Below are 23,284 nucleotides of genomic sequence, written 5' to 3'. Positions count from 1 at the left end.
GCCTTTGAGAAAACGGTTTATGAATGGCAAGCGCGAATAAGAGAGGAAAGGCGACGGGAGAAACTCGTTTTCACCCCACTGCGTCGAATGTGCACAATGCCCTCTGGAGCTCCCTGGCCGTTGCCACTTTGGCCGATTGACAGCTGTAACTATCCGTGATCCCCCTCAGAAGTATTGCAGAAACTGCAGCGCTTCCCTTGAAAGCAATACTTTCAACGTCGGAGGCCAGAGGGGACGCCGCTAGATCTGTAGAGAGGGAGGAGAAGAGGCAGTTCCCACATAAGAGAAGGTGGAAAGGTGGCGTGAAAAGGCAACGAAACCCCTCTACTATACGGCAGTGGTTGCAGGGAAACAGGATAAGCTTAAGTTAGAGGTACGGCAGACTACGTTGCTGCTATTTCTTAAAAAATAAACGCCATGCAAGTATGTCAAGCGCCCAACTCACGCAAGGCGTGCAGAAGCAGAGCCGCATTAATTAAAGGGCACCGCAGGGTCCAGAAGACACTTCGGAAGCGGTCGACCTCCAAATCAACACTTCTGATCCCGCCGCGTTAGCTTTGCTGCTATAGCATTGCCAGAGTTCCTGGATTCGTTCCCAAACGTGCCAGCCGCATTTCGATGAGGGGGAAATAGAAAATGCACATGCACTTAGATTTTGGGGCATGATAAAGAACATGACGGTGTCAAAATTAATCCGGAGTCAGCCATTACAGCGTCTCATATTCCGATTGTGCTTTTGGAACGTACAGCGCCCCATAATCCAATTCAAGTTTAATTCTTCTGCCACAATACGATGTGCCATGTGAGGAAATGACAACGCTCAACCCTCTCAGAGGTTATAAAATATGGCGCAGAACAACGCGTCAAGCAAACACTTCTCCCTGTGTGTTCTGTGTACTGCGCAGACAAACCGCAATGGTGCACGCAAGGTAACGTTTAACATCAACTCACCACTCTCGTCCTAGCCTAAATGTTAGCCGTCAACATTACCGCTAATTATCGTCAAAGTATCCATCACGGAATGCTTCGCTTTCATCGATTGCCACAGTACGTGGGATGTGCATATTCTTGTTCGTTTTAAATCAATAATTAAATAAACGCCGCTGATTTCTTTGTCAGCTCTCTTGGTTGGGTTTTTGGCCGGATACTAGCACTACCTTTTTGTTTTGATGTTTTTATGTTTTATTTACTCATTTTTCCTCGCATTACACTTAATGGTTCGGGAAGGGGATACTTTATTTTTTTTATTTCTTTTTCTATTTTTGCTGCACTTTATGAAATGTCGATTGACAGCTTGTAAAGCAGGGATGTCATAATTTGCAGGTATATTTCCGTGGAAACCTGCCTTGAGGATTGGCCGCCACCTTTGGAGGAAGTGGCCTTCTCTCTCCCACTTTTACCTACTGATGAAGCGCTCGAACCCATAGAAGTAAGTGGCGTAGACAATGTACTGATTCAGTGATAGTGTTATTTTGGAACTTATCAGTTTGTGAGAAATAAGTACTTAGGGTGAAAAAGCCGGACGGCTCAAGATTTTGATGTCTTCAGCATCCTGTCAAAGTGCATAGAAACATGCTGTGCTCATATCGACGTGAGAATGACCGACAGTAGAGAACAAGTACAGAAATTCGGCAACATTTCAAAAACCATAAACATATACCTATTCTAAAAGTGTTTCAAAAGGCAAGCGTGCAAACAAAGTCACGAGAAGTAAAGAAATATCACAAACGACCATCAATATTTAAAAGCTTAGAGTAAATGGGAGTGGCCATTCTAGCCATTTTTAACCTACCTAAATGTTCGCCATAACCGATTGGTGGCATTCGCATTAATGAAAACCTGGCTCTTGCGCTGGCTGGCTGAGTGGCTCTATATCCGTCGGTGCTATGAATATATGGCAACGGCGTGAACAGTCTGTGCAGGGTGAGCTCTGGCAGGTGCCGTTGCTGTGAGCCCGTGCTTGTTGGAAACTGCGCGCTGACAATGTCGAAGTCTGTAGAAATGTTACGAGAAGTAATAAACTTCATTGTCAGCCCGCATAAGTACGAGCACATCTGTGTGCGGCGGGCAGTACAACACGTCGTATTCGGTCATTCCAGCGACTATACGCGGCGCGACAGTAGGTCAAAATGGCTGCCGAGACAGTGATTTGGCGATTTCGCAAGGGTGTGCATCTCGAGCAGCACAGCACGTCAGGCCCTCTAGTTTCACCGCAAACCGTACTTTCTCTCTCGCTAAAGACACTCAAAGTATGTAAATAAAGGTGACGCTACGTTCAACGCAACTCGCATCAAATGCTGCGGCATCAAGACCATTAGAGACAATTTTTTCAAAGGGGAGCTCTGAGAAGCGTAGCGGAAGAAAGACGTGGACAGGAAAGACGCTCACTTGCGACTAAGTATATGTTCAGCAACAAACCACCAGGAACGCCATTGCGCATGCGCTGTCATCGAGAACTGTAAAAAATATTTGCTTTATAGAAAGTTCGTGACATCGCAGCCGAGGGGAAGGTGATCGGGAGCCTCGGAAGGCTGGTTGTGGCGTCAGAGTACGGACGGGGGCAGGAGAGCGGTAGCGGTTGCGCGTTCTTTCTTCCCCAAAGTAGGTCTCCTGGGCGGTGCATCGGTCCTCTCGGAAGTGGCTTCCTGAAGTGGAGTCTTCTGGCCACTGAGTGCGCAGTGTACGACCGCTAGACTGCATAGTCGGCGCTGACCGTACGTAGTTTGATGCTCGGCGTCGGCTACAGTACCTAGCTATATGGCCAGGCATGCCTCAAAAGTAACAAACTGAGAAAGGGCGAACTTCCGAATGCGGATTGAAGAATTCTGCCGAAGACATCGGTTAATGGTAACGAGCCTCTTCCCCTTGAAAGTCGTAGGCAGCGGCAAATCTTCGTGGACGAAAGTTGCGTGGGCGTAGATCAAAACTTTGAGGGGGCGAATCATTGCGTGGTGGTTCGGTCGTACCGTAATACGGTTTGTCTTTTGAGCCGTTAAGATCCGCGACGTTTACCGAGTGGTTCCAATATCCGAAGGCGGTTCCCAAGGAGTGTCTCGGAAAACGGAGGAGCTGCAACGTAGCGCCGCATAACGTGCATGTTCGTCATGCCGCTAGAACTCCTCGCGGACTATCTGGCGGATGGCGGACGAAAGGTCTGGGTGCGGCGGACTCGTGTCAACACTTGCTACGGTGGTTACATTGGCCAGCCATCCAAACTTTCGTGTAATTCGGCGAGCCTTCAGCGTCTGGTCTGGCCTTGTCTGTTCCGGGGCAGGGCTGGGTTGATGTCGAAAGTGGGCGAGTTCTCTTGGTCAGACGAATCTTCTGCGGATGGGTCGGAGAGGGCGAAGGAATCCCGTACGTCGCATATTTCGTCGAAGAAAGCAATCGCCGTTCCTTTGTTAATGTTCCGGTATTCTTCGCTGAAGTTAGTCAGCAGTACTTCGGCCTGGCCGTTGCGGAAATGTGCGATGCCTCTTCCGATACCGATTCATCGGTCTAGAAGCAACTGCGTGTTCCCCTCGATGATGCCTTCAGAGTTAATGGTTTTCATGGCACCTACGGTCACGATAACGCTTGTACGGGGTGGGACGCTCACTTCTTACAGGATGCTCAGGGCAAAGTGATTTCCCAGAGTTCTCATCGAAGGGATGGCCTCGTCCGTCGAAAGCGTGATAAGCTTGGATCGCAGGTCGATGATCGCCTGATGCTCACTAAGAAAATCCAAGCCCAAGATCGCTTCACAGGAGCATTGCGCAAAGGTCGCAGGACAGCTGTGTCCTTTGACAGTCACTCGCGCTGTGCATCGTCCTGATGGCGTAATGAGGTGGCCACCTGCGGTGCGAAATTGTGGGCCATTCCAAGTGGTCGTGACTTTCCTCAGCTGCGCCGCCAATGTTCCATTCATCACTGAGTAATCGGCTCCTGTGTCAACTCGAGCGGTAACTTTCCGACCGTCGATAGCCACTTCTAAGTCGGATGTCTTGGCTCTTGCATTGCACGTCGCCCTCGGCGTCGGCTTACGGCTTCGTCGCGTATTCGAGTCGCAGGTGGGGCGTATCGTCGAAGCTTTTCTGGGTGGCGGCGTGGTTTCGAAGGCAGTTCGCGTCGTGGTCGGGGTTGTCATATTCTGCGGCATCGGTGCAGCGAATGGGGCTTCTTCATGCTGCGTAGCTGGTGTAGCGTCTTCATGGAGCGTTGTCAGTGGAGGATCTTCGCCGTTTCGTTCGTGAGCAACCTCACCTCCAGAGGTTGCCGTCTTTAGTTTCCCCTACAGGAGGTCGGATACTTCCCGTACCGCGGCTGCGCAGCTGCGGCGTGGCGACGCAAAGCGCGAGGTTGACGGCGATAGTGAGCACGAAAGCGGGTTCGGCGTGTACTCCTCTCGACGCAGGTAATCGTCGATTTCCTGCGGACGTTGGCCGAAGCGTGGTCGTGGGACGCCAACGGCAAATCCTCGAAGACCGATACGTCGGTACGGGCAGTGACGAAGAATATGGCCGGCCTCGCCGCAATGGAAGCACAACGGCCTGTTGTCGGAAGTCCTCCAGGCTTCGCATTTGCAAGGGCTTGAGCGTAGCTCGTTGCGTTGAGCGAGGCTGGGCGGGCGGGGGCAGGGAGGCGGTGTCCGGGAACAAGTTGTTCATGTCGGACAGGATGTAGTGGTCGTCGTTGGGGCTGAGGAGTGCGTACTACAGCGGCGTACGTCATGGCCTGGGGTTCTGTGGCCGTCGGGGTGCCAAGTGCCTGTTGCACTTCTTCCCGTACCACATCCATGAGAGTTTCTGCTTGCGGCTGTGCGGAAGATGGCAGTAATCAGCGTTGCTCCTCGCGAACAATTTCGCGGATCACTTCCAGCAAGTTGTCGCTGGTGGTGGTCGTCGTGTCCGGACGGATTGCACAGACAGAGGAAGGGCGGTTGTACTGCCGAGCCCGGAGGTCGAGGGTCTTCTCAATCATGCAGGCTTCTTGCATGAATTCCTCGACTGTTTTTGCCGGCTGGCGGACGAGGCTGCCAAAGAGTTGTTCTTTTACGCCGCGCATTAAAAACTGAACTTTATTTTCCTCGGTCATCTCGGTGTCGGCGCGGCGAAATAGGCGCTTCATCTCTTCGACGTAACCACGGACGGGCTCATTTGGCAGCTGGATCCTGGACTCGAGGAGTCGCTCGGCTCTTTCTTTCCTCACGACACTGCTGAATACCTTCAATAGTTCCCTCTTGAATAGCCCCATGTCGTTAGGGACGACTCGTGGTTTTCGTACCGCGTGCGTGCGGAGCCCTCCAATGAGAAAAATACCTGTCCAATTTTTGCCTCATCATCCCACTTGTTGAACGGTGCCACGCGCTCAAATTGGTCCAACCATTCTTCGGGGTCTTCGCCTAGGGATCCATTGAATGTTGCCGGCCCCCGCGGCTGCTGCAGTATGATCGGTGTCGACATCTTCGGCGAGGTTGCGGTACTAGTAGCGGCGTCTTTTCGCTTTCTGGTGCGGTCCGGCAAGGTCCCGAACTCAGAATCCTCTCCCTGGAGACGTCGGCTGGCTCGTCCTCGGGTGCGAAGCGCTGATGGCTGGCTTCACGACTTGAAGGACGCGTCCGGAACATGGAAGGCTACCCCGCACCTTCACCAGATGTCATGTAGTGGTGACGGCAGTCGCAGGGGCTATGAAGACGGACAAAAGTTCGTCAACAGAAAACTGTTTATTGGGCTGACTTGCGCCCACAATGGACTGAATTAGCCGGCGGCGGCGAGGCGACCAGTGTGCTCGGCGGTCGTCGGACAGAATGCCCGCCGCTGTCGTCTGCGCTGAATTTAAAGCTGATAGCGAGCTTTCTAGATAAAGCGTGCTAAGTACTAGAACATTCTGGAAAAATCTAGAATCAGCTCTGTCTGGATGCTATCAACAGGGACAAATCTGGGCGCTTCTTGCGTCGCAAACAAAGCGATAAAGTGGCGTCGCGGCATTTTTTAAGAATGAGCAACCACTGCAAAGATTCGCGGCAATATATATATATATATATATATATATATATATATATATATATATAATGTTCTGACGAAGAAGATCCGCAGGCTGAAAAGCCCCGTTGCCATCGCGTGGCACGTACCCAGTTCGTTCGCTAGCTGCGCCCTACCTGCTGGTGCTGAGTTTGTCGCTGCTGCTCTACGAGCCGAATAAACCCCCCTTTACAATTGGTGGAGCTGCTGGGTACAACCAGAATTCTGAAACTTCGTAATCAGACAGTGCAGCCCGTCTTCATAATGCCGGAAGAAGGGCCACCGCAACCACAACCCGCTGCCTCGGTGACTACCGTGGTCTGCCCCGGCCCGTTGCGGCAACGCGACCCACCCATCTTCATTGTTACCGCAGACCATGACGTAGAAGGGTGGCTCGCTGACTACGACCGGGTGAGCATCCACAACCACTGGGACGACCCCAAAAACTGAATTACGTGTCGTTTTATTTGAGCGGTGTCGCCAGCGTGTGGCACCGCAACCACGAACGTGATCTGACGACGTGGACGGCCTTCAAGACTAACACGTGACAGAGGTATTTTGGCGCCCCGCGGTTCGCAAGCTTCGCGCCGAGCAACGTATGCGGGGATACATTTACCAGCTATATAGAAGATGTCGACCTCTGCAACCGCGTTGACGTCGCAACGGCTGATGCCGAGAAGATCCGCCATATCTTAAAAGGCACTGAAGACGACCCCTTCCAGATGCTGTTGGCGAAAAATACCTCGACAGTCTCTGAACTCGTCCATCTGTGTCAAAGCTTCGACGAACTGCGCAAACAACGCGTAGCCACCCGCCAATCTACACCTCAGGCCACTTCAATGTCGAGCTTGGCTGCTGCCCCGGATAACACTGCGCTGCTGCTACAGATCAAGGAGTTCGTCCGTGAAGAGGTGGCTCGTCAGCTTTCCTTGATTCCACTTGCACACGGCCAGCCGACTACTACGTTGGCGCCAGCTCTCCAATCTGTCATCAAGGAGCAGGTAGCCGACCACATTTCGCCTTTTCTTCAGCAGGCTCCGATGGCCGCTCCCTTGACGTACGCCGAAGTCGCGATGAGGCCTGCGCCACAGACCTACGGCCCCCTTCGCCCACCTTTGCGCGCACCCGTATCCCCTCCAGTCCGGCCACTGGTGCACTATGCACGACCTCAAGACCATTGGCGCACGGAAGACAACCGTCCGATTTGTTTTTATTGTGGCCGTGCTGGACACGCGGCACGTCCCTGTCGCCTGCTTACACCGAACGTCCCGAACAATGTGCGTCCGTATGCGCCACGTTTCCAACAATGCCGCAACTATTCGGACGCCTTTGAATCTCCTTCTGCCGTCGACACCGCATTCTCGGTCGCTCGCCGTTCACCTTCCCCTCGCCGCCGCTCGCTTTCCCCCATGCACCGGCGGCGGAGCCCTTTGCGCCAGGAAAACTAAATATCGCAGTTCAGGAGGCGAGAACTACGGTGCCAGCGAAATGTATGAGGCCTCACACTTCCCCGAAGAACGTTATTGAAGTCGCAATAGAAGGAACATTGACGCTAGCACTTGTCGACACCGGCGCTGCACTTTCAGCGATAGATGCCCGTATTTGCCGCAAGATATGAAAAGTGACGACGCCGCTTTCTGTACTGTCTCTTCGAACTGCCAACGCGCAGGACGTCGAGGCATCCCGCGCCTGCACTGCTCGTGTTGTAATTCAGGTCTTCTATATCATAGAATTCATCGTGTTGCCATCATGTTCACACGACGTCATATTAGGTTGGGACTTTCTCTCCACACATCATGCGATCATTGACTGCGCCCGCGCTGAAATCGAGCCGTTTCAGTTTTCGACCGATATTATCACTGACCATAAGGACCATTGTCGCAAAATCGCTGTTTCAGAAGACACCGTTATACCTGCCTGGTCTTTCACTCTTGTCAGTATCTCTTGAGCATCGGTAGATGACGGCACAGTACTCTTCGCTCCGTCCGAACTCTTAGTTCGCCGCCGTTCACTACCATTGCCGTTCGCCGTCCTCGAGCTCAAAGCTGGCGCCTCTCTCATGTGCGCCTGACACCCATCGCCTGAACCAATTACTTTACGCCGCCGTGAAAGCTTTGGCAGATCAGAGCCACTGACCTCATCTTCAATATTTGACACGATGGATGACTCCACTTATCTTGCTGCTCTCGAGGCATCGCTTCCTCAGTCACTGCCGCGTTCTTTTACGCCAGCTATTGCCAGTGACCTTACGACGACGCAGCGCGACGAACTTCTTTGCTTGCTCCAAAGCTTCTCTTCGTCTTTTGACTGCCAAGCAACATCACTCGGCCGCACAACGACTGTTTCGCACACTGTCGACAATGGGAGCCATGCACCAATTCGACAGCGCCCCTACCGAGTATCGGCGACTGAAAGACGCGTTATCGATGACTAGGTGAACGATATGCTCAATCTCGGTGTCATCCAGCCTTCTAGTAGTCCTTGGGCATCACCAGTCGACCTAGTTAAAAAGAAAGACGGCACCATACCATTTTGCGTTGATTATCGAAGGCTTAACAAGATTACCCGAAAGGATGTATACCCGTTGCCACGTATTGACGACGCACTTGACTGTTTGCAAGGAGCGGAGTTCTTTTCCTCCTTAGATCTCCGCTCTGGCTACTGGCAGGTGCCCATGGCTGACGCTGACTGTTCGAAAACCGCGTTTGTAACACCAGACGGCTTGTATGAATTCACTGTAATGCCGTTCGGTCTGTGCAATGCGCCCGCCACCTTAGCAAGTAAGCAGTGCTTACTTGCTAAGTTTCAAGGTGATGTTACACACGCGTAAATTGTTATCAGCTTGGCATATCAGTTCTGCGCAATCCCGCAAGGTGGAGGAAGTCTCATAAAAGGAAAGATTGCCATCCACCCGAATGTAACGCAAAGCTACAAAGGAAATCCACGTGGGCTGCTCTAAAAGAACGCTTTGCAATGGAGGAAAATTTATTCCTCAAATGCGAAGTGTTTTTTCAGATAAACCCGCGTGGGTTTCCTTTGTAGTTTCGTGCTGCATTCGGGTGGATGACAGTTTTTCCCCTTCACGTTCTGAGCTTAAGTATCGCATAACGCTTGATCAGCAGTTCACGACTGCGCTAGGCTGATGTTAGCTCTAGCTCCTATCGCACTTGAGGAAACTCCAGAATCGGTTTTAGAGATGGTACACACGGGGTTGCTGGTGTTTGTGGTCCCCCGCGAATCCATTGTACGTGTTGCTCGAGTCCGACACACCCGTAATAGGGGCCTACTGAGCACAGTTAGACTTCGCGACTTTATTTCTATGGTTGGGAGAGACGCAACTGCCGATGTAGATGTTGATCCTTGGCAAAACTGGTACCCACCTGGCCCAACGTGCATACCTCGTCCTCGTCGCTCTCATGACAGACTTCGCACCAGCTCCCGTGGTCGGCTAGACCGCGCCAGAAGAAGCGAGTCATGCCACAGCATTAAACCTGCTTAGCTTCATTTTCGGCGTGGAAGCTGCGCTTCGCTCTGGGAAGCGCTGCGTGATTTTTGCAGAACAGAATAGGCTGTGATTCGGTTGTTCATGTATTCTCTCTTTGCGCAGGTGGCGATCGCATATCAAAGCTGTTTCAAGACAAGAGGACGTTTTGACAAAAGAGGGCAGGATAAGCTCCGGATGGAACTTTTTGAGGTGCGTGCATCTTCGCCCATTGAGCCTATTCGCTAAAATGATAATTGTATCACGTCCTATACGGCATAATTATGCAGATGAATAAATAGTTAAAACATGATAATGCCAGAAAATTGGCATGTGAGAGCACGGACGTGGCTGCTTAACTGCCGCGTACTTTATCATATGACATGAAGTCTCACGTATCACGCAGTTATCAAATATTTTTGTGAACCACAGATATACCCATGCACGCATACTTGCTTTTATTGTGAAGCAATACTACTTTAGGTCGCACTTCAGCCCGTTCCGTGGCGAGGCGGTGGTAGCCACCATTGACCTTTAGCGTGACCTCGCTGCGTGACGTCACACCACGTGACCTAGAGTGACGGCACACCAGCTGTGTAAAAACGGGGCCCCATCTCACGCCGTCGCGAGGCAAGGCGGTAGCCACCAACCGCCTCGCAATCCTCGCACTATTGCTTCGCAATCACCAGGCTTAACCAAGCTAAGCCACGGCCGTTTCTTTCGACATCTTAGCTGAGCAGCAGTGCCCGCTTATCAAAGGATGTCCTTAGGATGAAAGTGTAGGAATCGCTGAGCAGTTAGAACAAGATTAGGAAGCAAGAAAAAGTTATGTCTCATAGCTTCAAATAGAATCGTGACGTTATAGCAGGGCGATATAAAACATATGCGCAAAGAAAGCGACACACGGGGACAAGCGCGAACTTCCAACTATTTGATTTTGTTTATTGGCCGGATTTTTATATACAAAGGAAAAGAAAATTCTCAAAACAAAACAGAAAACAAAACCACGAAATCATATAGGTTCGCATGCCTGTGCATTCTAGAATGAATAAATATTTTGCTGACAATGCCACTGAAGGCCTACTGACAATTACCGTCCCGTGCCGCGCGCGCGCAGTTCTGAGTCATAGTGCGAGCACATTCGTCCTTGTGTCTACTTACCACGCGGTAACACTCGAACTTCACGATCCCGGCAATGGAGAGCCATGAACCCTTCTCTTGAACTTCTTCACATTGTTACAATTTTGGGCATGCGTTCATTCAAGCAGCTATCTGTTTCGCCCACGTTATTTGCACTGAAGCAAGGTTTGTGTACGGGCTAGTTGGTATTCCATGGTATCAGTCGTCATTTACAGCGCATACATAGACGTCCTTTTTTGTCCCTCGTCTATGTATGCGTTGTAAATGACGATTGCTACCATGGTTACATACACGCAACGAGGGGTATTTTGTAGATAACCTGACTCGCGCAGTCTAACACACGATGCAATGATTTACCTTGCATGGGCGTGTTTTTATTCTGACAAGTCGGCTAGTTCTAGCAACTTGCGCGGTGCTGAATATACTACCTGCACGCCCGATCGCTGACCCACTTTCTTCTAGGCATGCTATATACAGTAGCTGTATGAAATACACGCCTCTTTGTAACGTCTGTGGTTGTGCGGAGTACATGCATTGTCACTCGTAGAACGAAGACGTTTCTTTTTTCTTTCTGAAGACTCTGGCACCGCACAAGCAGCGGCTCAGGCATCCCCGCGGCATGAAGTCGCTTGGCCTTTGCGTTGAAGCTATCCGTTATACTGTGGTGGCATGACTAGTTTAATGCGCTCCGGAATACCGAACGGCGATGCCCCTCTGGATGACCTTGCTGTGCGCCGACTCGTATGGTAAGGGGTTTCAGTGCTCGGCGTTCGTATTTCCAACACATGTGGCTCCGAACAAGACACAATCTTAGGTCCAAAAATCCGATCGATTTCCTCTGGGGTAACTCAGCATAAAACACGGGGAAACATGCACTCTTTGAGCATGGACAACGTGGGGTCTATTTTAAATCATTGCGCATTAGCACTAGATAGTCGTAAACGAATCTGAAGACCTTCGTTACACGTGCTCTCAGTGCCCGTCGGCAGCATGCTGTCTAGCTTCGCTAGAAAGCACTTGCTCAGGTAAGATGCAATATATGATCCGAGTGGCACGCCTTCCTTATGAATGTAAATGCCGTTCCACTCAACAAACGTTGACCTCAAAGAAAACGAAAGGAGGTCCAGAAACCCGCGCATACCAATTCCCACTTGATTCTGCTAGTAAAGCCCTCATTCCAATATGCGCTTTTCAATGCAAGTGAGCTGTTGTGAGGAAGAGAGTGGTACAGATCTTTGATGTCAATTGAGAAAGCCGTAAAAACGCCATTTGAATGCTCGTTCAAAAACCCATGACATCAGTCGTGTCCTGGATCATGAAATGATCACTCATTCTTAGAAGCCTCAACTTATCGTGCAAGAACATTGGAAGTGATATTTGCCCGGAGATTTTTTCAGAAACAATGGCGCGGAATGGTACTTCTGCTTTGTGCGTTTTCGCAGAGCAGAACAAGTCCAAACTAAGTGTATCACACTTGCCTACTCTACGAGTCTGTGTTTCCAAACCCAAGTCACTACAGAGTTCCTTGGCCTTTAGTTGATCTGCAGAGCGGTAGCGCATCGGCAGTGGAAGACTGAGTCGATGGCTTCGCAGGCCCTTGCTGAAAACACGCTGTGGCGTCACGGCGAAGCCATCCTGTTTATCCCAAGTCAGCACACAGAGCTTCTTTTCACTAGCTGGGCGAATACTTTTCTCAGCGGCAATCCAGTGGAAGCAGGCTTACCCCTCCGCAGCATATCGACGCCTTCGGACACGCGCTCTTTCGTTGTTGTGAGACAGGAGACTTTCCGCAGCAGGTCAGGCGGTGAATCTCGTCTCCGCCAGCGATGTTCGGTCCAAGCCCCTGCGTGTGACGTACGACTACCACGGAGGAACGCCCCGCTGGCCTGTCCGCTAGGAGCTTGTTGAACACGTTTTTCTACATACTTTACGGATGCATTTGGACAGGACCGTGCGTGCAAGAGGTAGACGAAAAGGAAGTGGTAGGCTCTGTCCTGGATCTTTGGCCTTTGTTCCAGCCTGAGCAATTACCACGAACTTTGTAAATAGGTCTAAATACATTTGTGCACTAAGCTTCGTCTTCTAACCTTCGTTGAAAGTGCGGGGTAACGACTGAGAACGCAGCCTCGTAGTGGCCGCCGCTTCCCTTCTCCGATGTCGCAGGTGATGGTGCCTAGTTCGACAACGCCTGCGTCGACTGTTGCACTCACGCATCCTCGTCATCCAGGGACCTTTTAAGGCACCAATGGCGCCCGCGTCGACGACTGGCTGGAGCTGTATGAGCGGGTGAGCAGTCATAATAAATGGGATCCCACAGTAATGCTGACGAACATAATTTTTACTTGGCGGGAACTGCGCGAGTGTGGTTTAAAAACCAAAAACTCCGTAACTGGAATACCTGTAAGCAGAAGATGGAGATGTCTTCGGAAAAGCACTGGCTCGGAAGGTCGTCGCCGAGAATGAGTTGGCATCACGAGTTCAGGCGTCCACCGAAGACTGCGTCGCCTATACAGAAGACGTGATGGCACTCTGCCGCAATGCCGATGCTGAAATTCCCGAGTCTCAGTCGGGCATGTCTCAAAAGGTATCGTCGATGATGCCTTCGATTCACTCATTTGTAAGAACTGTACTTCGGTTAATGACATGGTCACGGAGTGCAAGCGTTTCGAGCTGGTGAAAAGCCGTTGTACTTTCCAATACGGCTGCAACATCGTCTTGTGAGCACCGTGAGGACTCTCCTTCGCCGTAGCGGCAGCGTTCAGAACAGCTGACGAACATCGTGCGCCTTGAGCTGGAACCATGTGTCACCCACCTGTCAAGGATACACGCGCTCCTATTTTTCTGCTTGTTCAGGTGAATGTGCGCAAAGAACTCGCCAATGCAGGCTTGCAGTCAATATGCGCCGTGCCCAGTTCCTCGTTAACCGAACGTCCTTCGCTAGTGCCTTCTCTAAATGAAAGGATTCCCCGAGGTTCTCGCAACATGGCCAAGTGGCGAACACCAGATGACCGACCTATTTGCTTCAGTTGTCGCCTCTTTGGTCGCGTGGCCCGATATTCTCGGCACTGCTGACCCTCGATGCCGTTCTCGAACAGCCCTCGTCCAGTTTTCCCTCGAACAGCCCTCGTCCGGCAGTTTTTTCCATATCCAGCTGCAGGCCGAGCGAAACCTGCACGCCACTGACGTTATGCACGCCACCGCACGCCGCCGATCACCGTAGCCGAGCAGTAACCAGTCCCGTTCGCCGCGAAGTCGTCGCCCGTCGTCTAGGTCACCCCAGTTACGTCGCCTGTCGCGTCATTCCGAACTGGGTGCATACCGTCGGGAAACTAAAAGATGCAGCTCCGGGAGGTGACACTGCATTATCGACGTCTGCGCCAGAGGCTCTCACCCTTCCGACCAGACGCAATATATTCGATGTAGAATGATCTATTTGTCCCAGCACTTGTTCATGCTGGGGCCCATATATCGGTGATGAGCAACCGTCTTTATTGCCGCTTGAAGAAAGTCCTTACACGGGCCGCATCTCGGGCTATCCGGGTCGCTGATGAAGCAACGCCCATTATTCTTGGCATGTGTACTGCCTCAATAACTGCTGCTGGTTTCAACACTTCCGTTTTAGTTGCTGTTCTGTAACGGTGTCCCCATGATTTCATTTTCGACCTCGACTTTTATCAGACTATTCAGCACTAAATGACTGTGCTGCTAGCCTCATGCAAATCGAGCTGCCTTATTTACATCTTTGCTGCAAGATCAGCTGAGCTTCGTTTATGTTCTGTGGACCTCGCACGATTGCCGCCTCAAGCCTCCATGTATGACGTGCTTCCCATCTGTTCACATGATTATTTCCTGACTCCTGATGGAAATGTTCTCCATCTGCGCACAGTTGCCGTTATTCATACCATAGTGACAGTCGTCAATAACCGTGTATTTTTTCGTGTTTTAAATTTGTTTTAAGTGCGCAAATTATCCTGAAAGGCATGTCGCTCGGCAACGCTTCTCCTATCGACGGTTCCGCCATCTCTGTATTAGATGTTTCGCAGCGACCTGCTGTCCGAATGTCCGATCTCGGCACTTCTTCCAAGATGATCGCTCAAGACCTGCTTCCCAAGCAGGCGGCGGATATCTGTCGCGTCCTGGTCTCTTATCGCCACGTCTTTGACTTTGAGCATCGCCTTCTGAGACAGACTTCTGTTGTTACTCATAAGATTGACACCGGTGATGCTAGTCCTGTCCGCCGACGACCTTATCGCGTGTCTCACGCAGAACGCCACGTTATCCTAGGTGAAGTAGAGAAGATGCTAACGAAAAGTGTAATTGAGCCCTCTTCGTGTCCTGGGCGTCGTCGGTTATCTTCGTCAAAACGAAGTATGATAGCTGGCGATTTTGTGTCGACTACGGTCAACTGAACCAGCTCATGAAAAAGGATGTGTACCCGCTCCCGCGGATTCATGATGCTCTCGACTTCGTGCGCGGATCTAAATTCTTCTCTTCAGTGGACCTCCAATGCGGTTAATGACAGATTTTGTTGATGAACTCGACTGTGGGAAGACCGCTTTTGTTACACCGAGTGGCCTTTACCATATTAAGGTTATGCCTTTGGGACCCTTAATGCTCCAGCAACATCAGAGTGAATGATGGACTCTGCTTCGGGTCTAAAAGTGGTCCACCTGCTTATGTTATCTGGACGATGTCATCGTATTTCCCCCTAAATTTAACAGCTACCTCAGTCGCTTGGCCTCCTACAGGGGCATCTGCGTCAGCAGGCGTTCAGCGTGTTGCGACACCACGTACCCGAACACAGGAGAGTTGGACCCTGCCTCGCGTAACCGTGCGCGGCTTAGCCGTCTGCGGGGAAATTGGGATCTTGGGTGCTGAGCCGATGCTGCGTGTTAGGGCCTTTAAGGCCCCTCGGTGGAGGCAACCCACGCTTTGGCCTCGGCTAGGAGCGGCGAGACTCGCGATCGCTGCAAAAAAGACAAACCTCGCGTTACGGCCTGTGGAAAGGGCCTGTGAGCTCACCACCGTCTCTTAAAACACGCTGCACAAAACACATTTATCATAATGGAAGCACAAATTCTACAATGGAATGTTAGGGGACTTCTTCATTACCTTGACGATATTAGAGAACTCCTACACATACATAATCAAAAGTTGCTGTGTGTTCAAGAGACACATCTGAAACATACAAACACAAAATTTCTGCGCCATTACACCATCTTCAGAAAAGATTGTGACGAGGATGCCGCCTCCGGCGGTGTAGCAGTAGTTGCAGACAAGTCTGTAACTTGCCAACGCGTCGCCCTTCAGACGCCCTTTTAGGCAATGTTACTTCAGGCAATCCTTTTAATTAAACTTGTCAATGCGTGTTCTGTATACATACCTCTTAACTATGATCTCAAAAAGCGATTTCTCTAACCTCATTAGTCAGCTTCTTGACCCCTACATACTCGTGGGAGATTTTAATGCCTACAACACGATGTAGGGGAGACTCGCGATATGACGCGAGAGGTCGATTGATTGGAAATTTTCTTCTCACCTCTAGTGCGTGCCTGTTTAATACGAAGGAGCCGACGTATTACAGTGTCCAACGCAACCCGCATTCAGCTATAGACCTAGCGATTGGCTCCCCTTCTCTTCTGTCTCACCTAGAATGGAACATCATCAAATCCTTTTGGATGTGACCACTATATTGCAAATTGAAACCTGATAACTCTGCATGAGAGCCATACGCATATAATTAGCATCGGTGGACTGGGAGCATTTTAAAGAATCAACTTCTCTACCACGAGATTTTATAAATGATTTTACTATAGACGATGCCATTGCATATTTTACCTGTTTTATTATTGATGCAGCCGAAAAGTTTATCCAGGAGACGAATGGTGGTACAATTACAAGACGTGCTCCCTGCTGGAATGAAGTCTGCAGAGAGGCGCAAAAGAAGCAGAATAAGGGTGGGGGCGTATTGCGTTGCTGGCCAAATACAGAAAATCTAATTCAATTAAAAAAATCTCATCACAGGGGAGGCGGAGACGGCGTCAGGCAAAGAGAAAACGCTGGGTGAGGTTCCTCTGGGGTATAAATTCCTTCACACGTGAGGCAAAAGTGTGGAATGACTTCAGCATCATCGTCATCATCATCAACCTATTTTCTGTCCACTGCAGGACGAAGGCATCTATCTGCCTGTCATCTCCAATTACCCCTTTCCTGCGCCAGCCGATTCCAACTGGCACCCGCGAATTTCCTTATTTCAACTCACCGCTTATTCTTCTGCCGTCCCCTACTGCGCTTCCATTCTCTTGCTATCAATTCTGTAACCCTAATGGTCCAACGCTTATCTAACCTGCGCATTACATGACGTGCGCAAGGCCATATTTTGCTCTTGATGTCAATTAGAATATCGTCTATACCTGTTTGCTCTCTGATCCAAACCGCTGTCTTTCTGTCTCTTAACGTTATGCCTAGCAATCTTCGTTCCACCGCCCTTTGCGCTGTCCTTAACTTGTTCTCAAGCTTGTTAGTCAGTCTCCAAGTCTCTGCCCCCTATGTCAGCACTGGTAAAATGCAATGATTGTACACCTTCAAGTACAATGATAATGGTAAGCTTCCAGTCAGGAGCAGACAATGCGTGCCGTATGCTAACAAACCGATTTTTATTCTTCTATGAATTTCCGTCTCATGATCAGGATTCCCTGTGACTCCATTGACCTAGGTAAACGTACTCCCTCACAGACTCTAGAGGCTTACTGCCGATTCTGAACTCTTGTTCCGTTGCCCGGCCATTCATCATTGTCTTTGTCTTCTGCATATTAATATTCAACTCCACACTTACACTCTCTGTTAAGGTCCTCAATCATTTCTTGTAGCTCATCTGCAGTGCGGCTGAATACAACAAAGTCATCGGCAAACCGAAGGTTGCTGAGGCAGTGGCCGCCGATCCTTACTCCCAGAAAGGAAGCCGCCCCAGTTTAATAGCTTGAATATTCCTTCCAGGCACGCAGTGAATAGCATTGGAGAGCTTGTGTCTCCCTGTCTGACCCCCTTGTTTATAGCTGTACTCCTACTTTTCTTGTGTGGAATTAAGGTACCTGTGGAATATCTGTAGATATTTTCCAGGATATTTAAGTAAGTGGTCTGTACTGCTTGAATACGAAATGCCCCTATGACTGCTGGTATCCCTACTGAATCAAATGCTTTTGGTAATCTATGAAAGCCATATATAGAGGCTGATTGTACTCTGCAGATTTATCGATTACGTGATTGATGACTTGGATGTGATACATCGTAGAGTATCCGTTCCTGAAGCCTGCCTGTTCCCTTGGTTGACTAGAGTCCAGTGTTGCCCTTTCTGTGTTGGAGATTTTCTTGGTGAATATTTTATATAATATAGGAGTAAAGCTAATGAGTATATAATTTTCCAATCCCTTTAACGCCTCCTTTTTTCTGGATTAGTATAATGTTTGTATTCTTCTCCTTTTTTGGGACATTTGTATTTGGTAGACACTTTTTAGAGAGAGCCGCCAGTTTCTCTCGCATTATGTCTTGTCCATCTTTTATAAATTGACTATTATTCCATATTCTGTTGCCGCTCTTCCCGGTTTCATGTCTTGCAAGGCCCTTCTGACCTCATCGTTAGTTATAGGAGGAGTTTTTGTATCCTGTTCGTTACTGTTTCGAATGGGGTTATCCTGAGCCCTCAGGGTGCTGTAGAGGTCAGTATGGAATTCTTCCGCTGTTTTTCTATACCTGCGGGATTGCTGACGATATTACCCTGCTTATCTTTCAGTGCATACATCTTGAATTGTTCTATGCCAAGTTTCCTTCTCACTGATTTCAGGGTGCGTCCATTTCTTACGGCTTCTTCACTTCACTTTATGACCTTATAGGCCCCCAGGATTGGGGGTGTTACATAAGGGGTTGGTAGCAAAGAAAATAAATTAAATACACGAGGAAAAGATGTTTAGGTACAAATTTGCTCGCTGTTAAATATGTTAATTATACAGCTGAAAAACGTAGATGGGCAGGTGATTGCGGCGATGTCGTCTGGAAAGCAGTTCCGGTGTGAGGCTGAGCGTGGAAAGAATCATGAGGCAAAAGTGGTAGTGTGCGCACTTGGCAGGGGCACTAGATGGGGATGACCAATGCGGAATGAGATGCGTGCAGGAGGATTGATGTAGGGTGGTTGATGAATTGAGCTGTAAAACCCCTATGGAATAAGTACATAGTGCGATATGATGCCGACAAGGAAGGGTTGTTAGGCCGGATTCTGCATTTAATGATGATCCATTGGCATTATATGAATATCATGAATGATTGAGTATTTTGGCATGGTTCTGTACTCATTCTAGACAGTTTGTTAGTTTTGGTCAAGGCTCCCGATGGCAGACGCATATTCCAGGTTAGAGTGTACGAATGTATTGTAGCCAAGCAATTTTAGGTCTTGTGGCGCTTGACGTAGATGACGTTTTAAGAATCGAAGGCTTCTGTTAGCATATGATATCACTCTAGCGGCATGCGCGTTCCAGGTTAGATCGTTGGACAACGTTATGCCTAGGTATTTATAAGACTGTGTAATGCTATCGTGACGCTCGACATGGTATAAGGGAACATGAGTTGATTGCGGTTTCGATGAAATGACATGAGTTTGCATTTATTGGGGTTTAGTTCCATGAGCCATTCGTTACACTAATTCTGAACGCAATTTAAATCACTTTGGACGGTTAGTTCATCAGAGGGGGGTTACTGACTGCGCAATAGATAACACATTCATGGGCAAAGATACGGACGTTACAGGAGACGTGTTAGGAATTCGGTAATATATTATAAAAAATTACCGACGATTACGTTACTTCCTAATGCGAAATTTGAGCGCAGCAAATAAGCTGTTTCACCTTTTCGATAGATTGAGGCAAAGAAATCGAGCAACACATGTATGCGCTATCACAGAATTTTTTTTTATTTTTCACACGTATTCCTTTAACAAAGACTCCACTTCTTGACAGTCATGAAGGAAGCTTTGTGGTCGGAGAAATAGACTGATATATGTTCGACTTGGTACACCAATGCTTGCTTCTCAAAGACGAGATCTATACAAGTGCCTCGCGAGGTTGTCACAGCCGTGGGACGCGTTACGAGCGAGAGGAACGGGATGTTCTCCCGCATAAGTGTTAGGAAATTGCTGTTTGTCTTTATGTCAACATTAAAGTCCCCCACTACTAACATCGGTGTGGATCGATGGACGGTTAATGCGAGTTGCAGGAAGTGCACGACGTCTTTCGTGAGTGCGGTAGGGGCGAAGTAGGCAGCTACTACCAGCAAGATAATTTCGCAGTGGCGAACGGCAGCGGCAATTTCGGCTCGGGCGGTGCACATATACAGATCCGCCGCCACCGATCTGGCTCTCTGATTGCCACCGCACAGGGCGAACGGCAGCGGCAATTTCGGCTCGGGCGGTGCACATATGCACATCCGCCGCCACCGATCTGGCTCTCTGATTGCCACCGCACAGGGGTTGCATTGGAGGAGGAGCGAAGAAAGGAATTAAGTTCGAGCCGGCGCTTTGACAACCGGAGACTCGCAGGAAGAGGGGGGAGGGGGGCGGCGTGTACACCCAGCGGCAAACGATGGGGGCAGAAGCGCGCGCAGCAAGCGGACAACACGATAAAGGGAGGAGGGAAGAGATAGCAGCGACTGACTGATGCCGCTGACGCCGATAGTGAGTCAACCCCAGCTGCGGAGTTGGTTTCAGGGACAACGCCGCCGATGCCGACACAAACAATATGATACCCTCGCTTCCGCACCGCTAAGAACCAGGTCTAGCCGTGGGAAGGTGGTCATGTATTCGTCGACGTGCCGGGGCCTACGTGAAATAACCGGCGCGTCGGCAACTGAAGAGCACCCTATCCGCCACACAAGAACAGGGGGGGGGGGGACCCTTTCCTCCTCTTTCTGCATGGCGGCGACGGTGTTCTATGCAGTCACGTTATCTTGACTCTCTAGCGGCGTCAGCGGCATCCAGCGGTATCAGTCGGTCGCTGCTAGCGCTGGGGGGATGAAAGGGGGGCGGAGCTGGTTACGAGGCCGAGGACAACGCCGACGACGACGCGAAACCCAGGAACGGACGCCAAAGAGCTGCGCTCTAAAATGAAGGGGACCAAGGACTGAGCCTTGCGGGACGCCTGATGTTGCTGGAAGAGACCTAGAAGCTTGGTTATTAACGTGAACAAATTGTGTACGGTATTGCAGAAATTCTTTGATCATCTACAGCATGTTATGATGTAAATTTAACGAAGAATGTTTTAGTCGCAAGTACATTTAGTAACCTTGTCGGAAGACTTTCGCGAAATTGAAGAAGATTGCGTCCGTTTGTAGGTTAGAATCAAGGGGCATGTGCAAGTCATGGACAAAAATAGCGAATTAGTTTCGCAAGATAGGTCCTTAAGGTATCCATGTTGAGATGGATGAAAGAAATTAAGAGCCTGGAAAATTCATTATGCAAGAATAGCTTACATGTTCCACGATATTGCAGGGCACACTTGTTAAACAGATAGGGCGGTAATCAAGGGGTGATTCATTTTTACCTGATTTGAAGACCGGAACGCCCTTCCCCACCTTCCTATCTCTCGGTAAGCTACCTGTGGAAAGTGATTGCGCCAACAGTAACGATAAATACACTGAAGAAGCATGCCCAGTGTTTTTTTAAAAGTTTGCTGGTGATTTCTTGAGTACCGCAGAAGAGTACATCTTAATATTTTCAATGATTTAGGTGACGCCGTGCGCAGCGAATGTGACTGGGGCCATGAGCGATTTTGGTTGGCCAGTTGGGACAAACGGTGGCATATCAGTTTTGTTTGTGAAGACAGGTGAGAATTCAGTGTTAAATATATTTGCACATTGAACGTCGCTCACTTCCTCGCCAAGTGTGTTGGTAAGTGCGATGATAAGCGCATGCTCTGGGATTCGAACTTGTCAGAACTTTCCGAGGTTATTGGTTAGGATCTATGGCAGGTCAGCTTGAAAAAATGCACGTTTGGCATTATAAAGGAACTGTAAATATGTTGACTCGGCCTCGTTGTATTTTTTCTATGCGCATGCCGTCGGATTTCGTTTTTCTCCACGGAGAAGTCCTTTCATTTTGTTGTCAATTGTTTTCAAGGACTTTTTCAAGCATGGTTTGTTATGATTGGCACGAAATGTAATGGCTGGAATGAACTTGGTTGTTAGTTCGGTGATTTTGGCTTTAGAAGTAAGCCAGTTGTCCTCAATTGATCAGTCGTGGAAACCTGTTTCGAAGTCTGAAAAAAAGGGAGTAATCGTTTGTTGATTTCATTGTAATTGCCTTTGTGGTAAAGGCATATCGTTTTGTAGAACGTTTGGCGCGATTCCGTGATGAAGGTGAAAGTAGCATGTAGAATTTTGTGGCCGCTAACTTTGTGAAGGAAAGTCAGCTATGGTAAACTTTCAACGTGATTAGTTAGTATAAGGTCCAAGATGTTTGACGAATTACGTATGGCGCGTGTAGGTTCTTTTACTAACTGGGTGGGATTGAACTTCAGACAGATGTCAAAGAAGTTAATTATTTCTTTGTTGCTTGTCGGTGTTAAGTTCTGCCAGTCAATAGACGCGAAATTAAAATCGCCAAAAAGAACAATGCGCGCGTTGGGATGTGTAGCAGTAAGTGGATTTAGGCTATCATTTAGGTTATCGAAAAAACTTGGATTGCTGTGGGTGGGTCTGCAGCAGACGCCTAGTATGACGGTTTGAAGTGCGGAACGGCAGATTATCCATAGCATTTCATGCTCTGATTCGATCTTAACAGAATAAGGCAACTACTGGTTAGTGTCAATTAGAACACCTCCTCCTCTGGAGCCCTTGCGGAAAATATTAAAGTTATGTAGATCGGCAAGAACTTCAGTATGAATGTCGTCATTTGTTAGCCACGTTTCAGCTAGTATAAGTATGTAGCTGACAGATAATGAAGCAACATTACAGATGTATTCGCCCTTGGGGAGGAAACTGCGTAAGCTTATGAAAATAATAGAAAAAGAAAGATTTGGAACCTTACCACGAGGGCTGCTAAAAGGAAGTTTAGTTACATGCCAATGAACCGTATGCTATGAGATTTCTTTTACTGTACTCTATGACTTGTCGAATGCGTGCCTCTTAGGACAGATGAACAAGAGGCCGCTCTCATAGGTGTCCGTCGTTCGCGGCTCGTGTCTTTCTTCATCAGCCTTCGCTCTTTCATCCTGCGCTTTTGTGCTGGTTCGCTCGGCTACGAAGCAATTCATGCTAAGAAAACCCCCTGAAACCGAATTTTCAGTGTCAGTATGCGCTGATGTTCTTCTGCCCGTTAGACCAACTAAAATGGACTATTCCTTTCCAAAGCAAGAAAATAGATAACCGCTAATTTTAAAGAGGTGGTGGTACACAAGCCATAATATTGCTACGGAACAGTATTCGCAATGATGAAGAGGCGAGCAGTGAGAAGACGACGACGACGACGATTGGAGGCTAGCTCGGGCTGTTGCCTCTTGCGGCGTATTCCCTTGTAAATATGCTTGTATATAGCTTTTCGTCTGCGTCATCCTACGTAACATATTTGGTGGAGGTGGACGTTTCCTCTACCTCGTCACAGAGATACGCAGTGGACGGTACGTTG

At 49.2% G+C, this 23,284-nt stretch overlaps 1 long non-coding RNA gene across 1 annotated transcript in view; it reads left to right on the top strand.

Annotated features, from left to right (window-relative positions):
* Positions 1-629: 629 nt before the first annotated feature.
* The window catches only part of LOC129382027 (uncharacterized), a 66,849-nt gene continuing 44,194 nt past the window's right edge, over positions 630-23,284 (top strand). The window contains exons 1-2 of the long non-coding RNA XR_011890371.1: positions 630-1,429; positions 9,607-9,693. This is a non-coding gene — a long non-coding RNA (uncharacterized lncRNA). The remainder of the gene's footprint in view (positions 1,430-9,606; positions 9,694-23,284) is intronic.

Source organism: Dermacentor andersoni, chromosome 10 (genome assembly GCF_023375885.2).
Source record: "Dermacentor andersoni chromosome 10, qqDerAnde1_hic_scaffold, whole genome shotgun sequence".
In the NCBI taxonomy this organism is placed as follows: Eukaryota; Metazoa; Arthropoda; class Arachnida; order Ixodida; family Ixodidae; genus Dermacentor; species Dermacentor andersoni.
The sequence above is the reverse complement of the archived record's forward strand: the minus strand, read 5'-3'. Positions and strand labels throughout refer to the sequence as shown.